This window comes from Egretta garzetta, unplaced genomic scaffold (assembly GCF_000687185.1).
Source record: "Egretta garzetta isolate BGI_Z169 unplaced genomic scaffold, ASM68718v1 scaffold615, whole genome shotgun sequence".
Lineage (NCBI taxonomy): Eukaryota > Metazoa > Chordata > Aves > Pelecaniformes > Ardeidae > Egretta > Egretta garzetta.
Window position 1 is genome coordinate 907,416 of NW_009259857.1, and position 9,407 is coordinate 916,822.

Consider the following 9,407-nt stretch of genomic DNA (forward strand, 5'->3'; position numbering starts at 1 on the left):
ATGTGCTACAAAGTTCCACTGACTTAAACCTGCTTGAACCACAGCAATACCATACCTGGGGTCTTTCAAGCAATTTCAGTAAACCTGTTTGTATGCCTTAAGATACATTGTCTGTACAAAAAACAAAGTAACATTCATTCCTGCAAAGCTTTTGGCCCCAGAAGGGATTTCCAGTTCAATAGAAAAAACAATACTAGGAGTGGTAGTAAAATTCAGAATGGCAAAATTCAGAAGGGCATTTTAATTGCTTTTTTTAAAATCTAGGCAGTATGCAAAGTATTTTATATCTATAGAGAATAAGTGTTGAAATTACTTCAGGAGGAAGAGTTTGAGAGACGCAAGCAGTTTTCAGCTATTCCCTAAAGGAAGGGGGCTCACACCCTTTAAAAAAATTTCTGAATACCTGAACCTGCCAGAGAAACCACAATTAAGTGGGCTGTTATTTCTCTTATTTTTAATGGGTAAAAAGTTTAATCTTGCAACCTGCAAGGTGGAACAGTGCAGCATGTACTACAAATGTGCATTTTAGACTTCGGATACGTATAAATTCACAGAAGTTGTATGTATACCTTTTTTTTTTCCCCTCTTTAGTCGCATGCATCTGCAGGGGTGTAGGCTGGCAAGAGGATGGATGTGGGCATGCAAAGAGGGCAGTGCAGCCTAGTACTGCCAGCCCAGGACCACACAGTCCTCTTCCTCAGGAACACGCGTGGGAAATTAAAACCATTTGAGTAAATAAGGATAATGCGATTCAGGCAATCTGTACGTTAATTGCCAACCGATTTACTAGGGATTTGTAACCTACCTTCTGTGAAAAGAGCCCTGTGTGTTAAACTGGGGACCGAGTAAGCAGCGCTCTGTGCGTGCAGGTGTTTGCACGCGTGTTATCTGCAGTCCATTACTATGCACGGGCAAACTCTGGGTATGGTAGTTCCTGCAAAATATTCTAACTTTTCACCTTTTTACCAGTTTTACTTTAAGTCTTCAAGCTTTCATCCCCCATTTATAAAACATATTCTCATGAATTTCTTGCCAAATTTCTCAGTAAAATCCCTTGAAAAGTTCGGAAAAGGTAGGCAAGCGTTTCACTGTGTTTTCCTTGGCTGTTGGAGGAAAACAGCTGCTGAATCTAATTCCTTAGCGATGGCAGAGTAAGCAAGTCATGGAGGAGGAAGCAAGTCACTACACCGCATTAAAACTATCTCAATAAAAGGGCTGAACAACTGCTGCTACCCACTCACTTACCAGCGGCAGGTCTGGGTCAGTGCTGCAGGGCTGCTGAGGAGGTGGCAGAGGTGGTGGAAGGGAAGCAGGAGCCGGGGAAGAGCAGAGCGAGGTGTGCACGAACGCAGCCGGCGGGGCAGGGGGGAGCCCATCACATCTGCTGCAAAACGGAAGCGAGCCGGGAGCTGGGCTCCCCGCGCTCCATCACCCCGGGGAGTCTCCACCCTCTCCCTGCACGCTGGGGAAGCCAGAGGGCTTCGTGGGGAGGGCAGGGCCAGGACAAGCCCCAGCTTTCACCTTTTTTCTTTTAGCTGAACAAGTTGTAAGCAGGCTGCAGCGCAGCACCTCGCCAGGAGCCACCCCAAACCAAGCGCGTCGGTAGCGGTGACATTGGGATGAAGTACAGCATCTCCACCTGCCAGAGGCTCGCAGCAATGGCCGAGTCTGGCAGAGCTGGCTGGACACGATGGACACCAGCATGGCATGTTGGACCAGGCACGGCTGGTTATGAAGTCTTCTCCCCCGGGGACCTGCAGACAGGTATTACCTTGGTATGTTTCCCTCAAAATAGCTGCAATCATGCAAAGGCTGTACTGAGCGCACCAGAGCGGGGTTTTCACAGGATAATATGTGGGCATGCGATTGATGCTACGGAGGGGACCAAAGCCGAGGCAGCCTTTGTTACATGAGGTAGGGGCACTGGTCTCTGGCACAAGCCCGCTGGGCAGCGCAGGCCACAGCTTTCCAGGAGCTGCGCTAACACCTGGAGCAGCACCGATGACAGGCACGACGCTTCTCCCGTTCCCTCCCCAACAGGGTTTTGCTTGCCAGGACAGCTGTAGCTTCTGCGTCCAGTAACCCTGAAGATGAGGTCAGCCAGGCTCTGAGGGATGCTGGAGGAACTCCTTCAGTTCAGCTGGGCCGCCTGCGCTTGGCCAGCATCCCAGGCACCATCCTGCGGGAGAGCTCTGCCAGCGCTTTTGACAAGAGCACAAACCCATGCGATTGCAATCGTTTTCCTTGGCAGAGGGACGGCAGAAGAGCACACGTTGCAGATGGTTTCCAGTTAAAAGCATGAGCTTTAATGCTCTCATTTTCCCAGCAAGACTCATCGCTAATTAGTAAACACCAAGGCTGCTTGTAAGAGCTGTCTGGGTCAGAGCATCACAAGGCCAGCTTTTTTAGCTGGCTGTAACCTGGGATGAGTAAGTATCTCATCATTCAGGAATCACACCCCTGGGATCATGTTCTTTCCTTTGTCACTAATTTTATTGTAATTAAGTCTGTACTGTATTTACACAAGACTTAGAAGCATCCTAGCAGCTAGTGAAGACCATTGCATAGTCCCAGTAGAATTTGAGAAGGTGAACAAATGACCAAATAGATTCAAAAATACTGTTGTCTCACACATCGAATTATTTCATCCATGCCCCAGAAGAGCACCAGTCAAATCATGACAATTTTAGCACCACATATTTTACCTGAGCGGCAGGTTTGCCAGCAGGTTCCGTGCTGCTTGGAGTGGGCTGCATTTCACTGATGTCTTCCCTCCTCCTGAATTTAGGCTCAGAGCTATACTCCTCCACAGCCCTGCCGTCCTTTGTCTTACAAGTGTCTTGCCTCTCCTTTGCTTTTTAGACCAAAGCCTTGCATACTTGAAAATCAACTTACCTAGGAAATATTGAAGATCTCTGTTTCCTATCAGCAAACACAACAGTCCCTAGAGCTGCTACCACCCATGCTGGTGAAATTGCACCTAATCATCCTGTCAGTTGAGCCAGCCCTGGCGTGCTGGTTGTGGTGGCACTTGGGGAAGATGAGCATGTCGCAGAACTGTGCCTCCAGCAGGCTGCGGTACCCTTGTGCTTACTCAGCAGAGTGCATCCCCACCACCCCGGGGAGAAAACAGTCCTCCAGGAGACGTCCACAGCTGAGGAAGAGAAAAGAAATGCCGAAGGGCTGCACATGTAATCCCATTTGCTAGCTGCACTGGAAATGATGAAGCGGACAATACAAGCACCAGGAGAAGTTACTCTACCTGTTGTTCTGTAAAAAATGCTGCTCCTTTATCAGAGCGATCTCTCCCACAAGCACCTTCTAACAACCCCGCTCCACATCCGCTGTTGTACTCTGCCTCCCAGCTGTCTGATTTCTCTGAGACAGCGAGTCCCAGGGAGGGACTGGACGCACCGTAGGTAGCAAGTACCGCACCGACTGTGAAACGCCACAAGCACACAGCAGAGGGGCAAGGACAACTTGATACATCCATTCATTGCTGTTCTAATATGTACCAGAAGTGCCCACGTTTCCCTCCCACTGTTAAATTGCTGTGCCTGTGCAGAAGTGTCCTGGCATGGGGGAATTGCCCATGGGCAAGCAGCAGCAGCAGCAGCGGGGCATTTCTGGAGAACTCTTTCTCCTCCGTATGCTGGGCTATGAAGCAGAGAAGCGACTGGGCATCCTTCTTCCCTGGTGCCCTCTAGTGACTGACACTGCTCTCCCGGCTCATTCTTTTTGCTTTGATTGGAAAAGACCTTTAAGATCATCGAGTCCAACCTTTAACCTAACCCTGATTCTGCACAGAGGATTTCTAAAATGCAGAAGGGCTTAGTGGCCAAGCCCAGGAGAACAAAGTAGTACCGAGTTTGTCCATTAGGAACAGCGCAGGATGTGAAACCAGGCAGTCTGGTTTAGTTTCCTTACTTCAGGCCGGCATGCCAGCACTGCTTTGCCTCACGAGAAATAAAACCCAAAGGAATAGCAAAAATGCTACTTGAAAGTCTAGGGAACCATTCTGGGAAAGCCCTTTTCAGGAGGGGCTTGCATTAGCTGTGCTTTTGACACCATCCACCATATTAACAGCCACAATGCATTAGCCCTTGATTAAGAGACCACCTGAACAGATCTGAGCCTGAGCTGCTGCTCGGTGTCATGCCTTGCAGCTTCCCACGTCCCTGTGGGAAAGGTGGTGTGCCTGGGGCAGGTTGCTGTCCTTCTGCCAGCTGCTCTGCCTGCACAGGGGCATCTCTTGCCTGTGCCCTGGCTAAGATGCTGCATTGTGAGCTGCAGCACTCCTGCCTCAGGTGCCCGATAAGGCTCTTCCTCCAGCCCTACCTAGAAAATCCCCTCCTGCACAGTGGCTCTGTGTGTTTGCAGCTGCTCTCCGCAGCTCCTGGGTGAGCTTGTGGAGGCTGTGAGACTCCCCCTGCCTGAAACAGAGCCTCTCCAGATGCGCGCAGCATCTCTGTGTGCTCTCACTGATGCTTTCCCAGCTTCAGGGGGCAGGGCAGTGCCAGCAGCACAGTACAGGCTGTGCATGCAAGCACACAACATGTAGGGAGATGCTTCCAGGTTCCCCCACAGCCTCACAAGAGGCCATGCATGCATAGCCGGGCTCTTAATGCCATCACAGCCTCCAGGACCAGCTGGCTGCCCTCTGACTGTGTGCTTTGTGAGCAGCCGGAGCACACACCTGGTGGGCTGCCTCCTGTTTCTGGGAGCCCCTTGGGCTGTTTGCAAGCAGCTCCCAGTCTTAACTTCTGGCATCGAGGATGGGTCGCTGTCAGTCAGACTTGTGTGTGCTTCGACCTCCTGGGAATGGGGCGGGGGGCATTGCTAGGGGGGAGCAGACATGTGTTTGTCCCTGGCGTGGGTTGGCAGCAGAGGCGGGCAGGGTGGGTGAGTGGCAGGCCTGAGGGGGATGCGCAGCACGGCGCGCTCGACCCAGCCCGGGCCCCACCGCTGCTCGCAGGCTGACTTGCTTTACCTAGTGGTAATTTGCAGTAACTTGCAGAAAATTCACAGAAACAAAGCCTCCATGTCCTTGTGTACTACAGCACCCTACAAACCTGCTGCTGCGGCCTTCGCACACCCTTGGGTCACGGCATCCCCTCAGGCTGTGGCAGTGACACCTGCACAGCCCGAGCAGCCCAGCATGGGGCTCCCACAGGGGCAGGGACACTTGCCCCAGGCTGGGGTCAGCCAGCTTGGCCCAGACCAGCTGTGCCAACACCACAGCCCCTGCATGGAGGACAGGGTCCCCAGCAGGGCCAGCCCTGCACCCAGAAACCATCCCCAGAGAAGAAGGAAACCTGCCCAGGGAAGCTCCACAGGGTGCCTGGCGCCAGCCAGCTCAGGGGGAGGCACCTGCAGACCCCCCCAGTTATGCCCCATGTGGTGCCATGGACCTCCCGCCCAGGGACAGGCACCACAGCCCTAGTAGCAGACTGCTCCCCAGACAGGCAAGCAGCAACAACCAACACTGCCACCCACAGTGGGGTTTTCCTGAGCAACAGCCGGACACAGCCCCAGCGTGCCTGACCCCACCAAGTTCTGCCGTGGGTGCAGCACCACCAATGTCTTGCCCCTGTGGTGTGAACCCCGAGACCCCCATGCCCTTGGTTGCGCTGGGCCACCCTAGCCAGTGGTGAGAGACCCCCGGACCCCAATTTTGCCCTGACAGACCATGGTTGGGTGCGGGGCTGTTCGATTGCCACTTTGGGCATTCACCAGGCATTGCCTGCAGCTCCTGCATCCTCCGACACTCCTCAGATGAGGTGGGCACTGGTGCCCCTCACCCAGGCTCAGCACTGGCTGGACTGCCACAGCATCGCCCGCACGGACAAGAGTCCCATGAGGACATGAGGGCAAAGCTGCAGCAAGAAGGACCCAGCTCAGCACCGGCAAGGTTTTCCCAGGGGAGAAACCCTCCACTCAAGGTCCATCCCTGCCCCATATGCAGCTCCGCTGCTCCCCACAGGATCTGGGGGACAGAGACGCCCGCTGGAGGAGGACAAGCTGCTCCCTGGGCACCACCAACAGCCCAGAGGAACCCCACAAGAGCAGCCTCACACAAACCCATCCAGGACTGACTGACAGCCATGGGGCAGGGGTGAGTGAGAGCAGCTGGCACAGACCACCGCCAAAGGGCACCTCTTGTAGTCAGCGGGTCCCTTGTTAAAAACCGACATAGGGAAGACTGGGCCAGCCCAGTCCTGTGGAGTCTCCAGAGAGAGGTAACAGGTAAGAAAACACCCTGGTCCTCCTGGGATACAGGTGACTTGGAAAGCCAAATACCCCCATGACACAGGGCTGTCACTGATGCCTTAAAACAGAAAGCTTGTGGGGAAAAAAAGGAGGAGGAGAATAGTAACCTATGCATAAAGGTAATAACTGTTGATTTGAGTTGAAATAGAAAACTTGGGTTTGTTTTAAAAGAAAAAATAGACCTGGTAGGTAACAAACACAGACAGAGAAGAGCTGTCCACAGTATCTTAGCTAAAAGATTGCATCAACTTAAGGAAACAACAACTCAATTGTGACAGGCTTTTAAGATCACCCCAAAGGCCTCAGGACAGGGATCCCGTCCCAGCCAACACTTGTGCCACATGCAGCCATGGGGCACGGGGACTGCTGCTGGGGCACGGCCGGCTCTGACAGGGGCTTTCTGCCACCAAGGTGCCTCACCTGTGGGTACCGTGGGGCTCATCCATGTCCCTTGATGTCCCTGGGACATGCTGCTGCCCTGGTCCATCCATCCCAATGGTGCTCAGGCTGAGGGCCATGGTGCTCCCAGGGCAGGACAACTGCAGCAGTGCAGGGTCCTGGCTCGCAGCACTGGGTACAGTGGCTGGTGTTGCCTCCTGCCCCAGTCTGCAGGGATCTTGAAGTAACTTAGAGGGGATAGAGGTGACTTTTTGGGGGGCAAAAGCTGAGATAACTTCAAGGGTACAGAAGTGACATTTTTTGTGTGAAAAGCTGGGTAACTCAGAGGGGACAAAGGTGACATTTTGGGGGGGAGAAAGCTGGGGTAACTTGAAGGGGACATTTTGGGAGGGAAACCTGAGGTAATTTGAAGGGGATAGCAGTGACATTTTTGGGGACAAGCTGGGGTAGTTTAGAGATGACGAAATGAGCAGGGTTTTTTTGACAGAAAAACTGGGGTAACTTAGAAGGGGCAGAGGTGTGATTTTGAGGGAAAACCTGAGCTAACTCGGGTGATAGAGGGGGCCTTTTTGGGGAAAGAGGTGCCATTTCTGGCAGGAAAAGTTGAAGTAACCTGAAGGAAGAAGGTGGACTTTTTTTTTCTTTTTTGGGACAACCTGAGGTAACTTAGACCGTACAGAGGGGACATTTGGGGAGTGGAAAGCTGGGGTAACTCAGAGGGGACAGGGGATGTTTTTTGGGGAAAAGCTGAAGTAACTTGGAGGGAATAGAGGGGATGTTATTTTGGGAAAAGCTGTGGTAACTTAGATACAGAAGTGACATTTTTGAGGTGAAAACAGGTAACTCGGAGGCTACAGAATGGACATTTTTGTGGGGAAAACCTGGGGTAACTTTGAGGGCACAGATGTGACTTTTTGGGGGGAAAAGTGGGACAGACAGCACAGACGTGACATTTTAGGGGAAGAAGTTGGTGGTATCTTTGGGCAAAATGAGCTTTTATTGTGTGAAAAACTGAAGTAACTTAGAGGGGACAGAGGGGACATTTGGGGGGGAAAAGTGAAAGTAACTTAGAGGGGAGAGAGGTGACAATTCTTAGGGAAAAGCTGAGGTAGCTCAGAGGGGTCAGGGTAAGCATTTTGGAGAGAAAGGGTTAGGTTTCTTAAGGGGGACAGAACCAGCATTTTGGAGGGAAAAGATGAAGGTAACGGAGAGGACAGGGCAAGCCCCAGGGGAGAGCTCCATCACTGATGAGAGTAAGGTTGAGGTTACTTAGAATGGCTTAGGAATTTCTGAGGGTGACATCTTAGGGAAGACCATCAGCAGCATTTTTGTGGGAGGAGCTATGATGGAAAATGCTGAAAGTAGCAGAAAGGATGAAGGCAGTGCTGAATGAGCTTCTTGGTTTATGTAGTTATTTTGGCTCTAGGCACTCTGGTCCAGGAGGGGTGAAGAGGCGGGGTCATGTAGCAGGATTTTCATGGAAAAGAAGCATCAGCATAGGGGCTGATTCAATTTAACAACTGAGCTATGGCATTTTCCTTTATTTAGAGTTCTGAAGCCCAAGACCAAGAGAAATTCATTGTGTGAGCCGACACAGGCAGGATGCCACAAAACCACTGGTGAAATGCAAAGTGAAATTTTTTTTCGTTTCCTCACCAACTGGGGGATCCCCAAAGCAGCACCCAGGCAGATGCACTGCAGAGCTCGGTCCACGCTAGAGGATTGCTGAACCTGCTGTTTTCACCTGTATATCAGGGATTCGTTCAGGTGTAGTTTGCCACTCTGCTTTGATCTGTCCCACAGCAGGGCAGAAACCTCAAGCACGTTTGACAGGGTGCCTCTGAGTCTATCACAGGTCTATATTATCTCAACACAGATGTTCTGCTTGCCCAACACACAAGGCCAAACAACAATTAGTGTGATATATGTGGTTTTTGACACCCCAGCTGCAAGTCACTTGAATGTGTTTACAGTCCTCCTCACCAATCATCCGTTATTTTCTCACACTCATGGAGACATTGTCTCTGGAGGAAGGGAGAATAAGGATCACCAGCACCTTCCAGTAAGTTCAGCAAGAGGTTGGCCTTCAGTAAATGGGCGGAGGGGAGTGGGGGGTGTGACTGTTCGCTCAACTCTTGCTTAGATTTTGGCCTGACTAAGGAGAACAAGGTTACTGAAGTAGTGAAACGTATAGGAATGCCTACAGAATACACAGAGCCTCCATGCTCTCCTATCCAGATGTGATGGGTGCACTCGGCCCCCTTGACTAGACTGGCGGCGGTTTGGTGCAGGCTCTGGAAGAGGTAAAGGCCTGAACCGTAGCCGGCCCTTGACCCTCTCTAGTTTATATCTATTCTTACAGACACAAAACCCCCAAAGGAGCAGAGTGGCACAGTCAGCATCGATGCATATGAGCTTGGAACACCGATCGTGCGATTGACACATGAATAGCGGGTGGCTTTGCCAAGGCTCATTTATCAAGGAACAAAGAAAGTTGCAGTTACAAGGAGTCTCGTGCATACCTTTCCCATCACATGTAATTTGACTAGGAGCCAACCACTTTATCCCATGAATACGACAGCCTAAGCGAGCCCCCTTTGAGCTCCCCCTGCTAGGCAGCGCGGCGGTGATCTCCCCTTGAGCTGGGACGCCTCAGGATTGCTTCCTGAGGCAGAGAGACCTCTTAGCAGCGGCAGGTCTTTGGTAAGCAACCAATATCACGCACAGCCTCGTAGCAC

General features: G+C 51.8%; 1 protein-coding gene across 2 annotated transcripts in view; it reads right to left on the minus strand.

Moving 5' to 3' along the window:
* ABCG2 (ATP binding cassette subfamily G member 2 (Junior blood group)) overlaps positions 1-1,442 on the minus strand; it is a 24,033-nt gene extending 22,591 nt beyond the window's left edge. For both annotated transcript variants that reach the window (XM_009639994.2, XM_035895517.1), the window contains exon 1: positions 1,246-1,442. The gene's annotated coding sequence lies outside the window, so the exon portion shown is untranslated. The remainder of the gene's footprint in view (positions 1-1,245) is intronic.
* Positions 1,443-9,407: the final 7,965 nt, after the last annotated feature.